Here is an 849-nt window from a genome sequence, read left to right as displayed (position 1 = left end):
TGGTTGCCTTAAGATAGTGTTCTAGCACAAAACTGGTGCTATCTTCATCTCAAATGGGCAGAGTAAGCCGGAAAAACACAAGAAAAATGGCAAATTCGGGTATCTCAATTCCCAATCTTGATAATCAGGGGTCAGATCAGATAATGAACAATCCAGAGGAGAGTTGCCAAATAGCTCTACAAACACTGGTGGCAAACATGATAAATGAGAAGTTTGACAACTTACAAAGGACTCTGTATGAGCGTGATAGGGAGAGAGAGGAGGCATCCCAGAAGTTTATACAGGAATATCATAAGCGTGAGGAAGCTACTCAAAAACTGATACAGGATTTGCGTGAACAACTTGAGAATACTCAAATAGAAAGGGAGGAATGGCGTGAGCAGGCTGAGAACACTCAAAGAGAACTGCAGGAATCACACAAACGAGAGGAAGCTAAACAAAGAGTAATACAGGAATTGAGAGACCAGGTAGAGAACACAAAAAGATCACTAAAGGCATCAATAGAATCCATTAACAAAGAGCTGAAGGAAGTCAGGAGACCACAAAGGGAATGCTGAATGGAACCCAACAGAAGGAATGGGAGTCCAAAGAAACCATATCCAATCAACTAAGTGATTTGAGGACAAACACTGAACACCAAATTAAGGAAGTAAAGAGATTCATACAAGACCTAAAACAGAGCTTCAACAATGAACTTGAAGCCATCAAAGCTGACCAATTAGAAGGAAAAGAGATTAAAAACAAAGTAGAGAGTCTTGACAGCAGGTTAGACCATGCAGAAGATCGAATCTCAGGGATGGAAGACAGCCTAGATATTATAGAAAAAGAACATACAACCATCCAACACAA

Source organism: Dipodomys merriami, unplaced genomic scaffold (assembly GCF_024711535.1).
Source record: "Dipodomys merriami isolate MVZ:Mamm:240054 unplaced genomic scaffold, mDipMer1.0.p SCAF_1189, whole genome shotgun sequence".
In the NCBI taxonomy this organism is placed as follows: Eukaryota; Metazoa; Chordata; class Mammalia; order Rodentia; family Heteromyidae; genus Dipodomys; species Dipodomys merriami.
The sequence above is the reverse complement of the archived record's forward strand: the minus strand, read 5'-3'. Positions refer to the sequence as shown.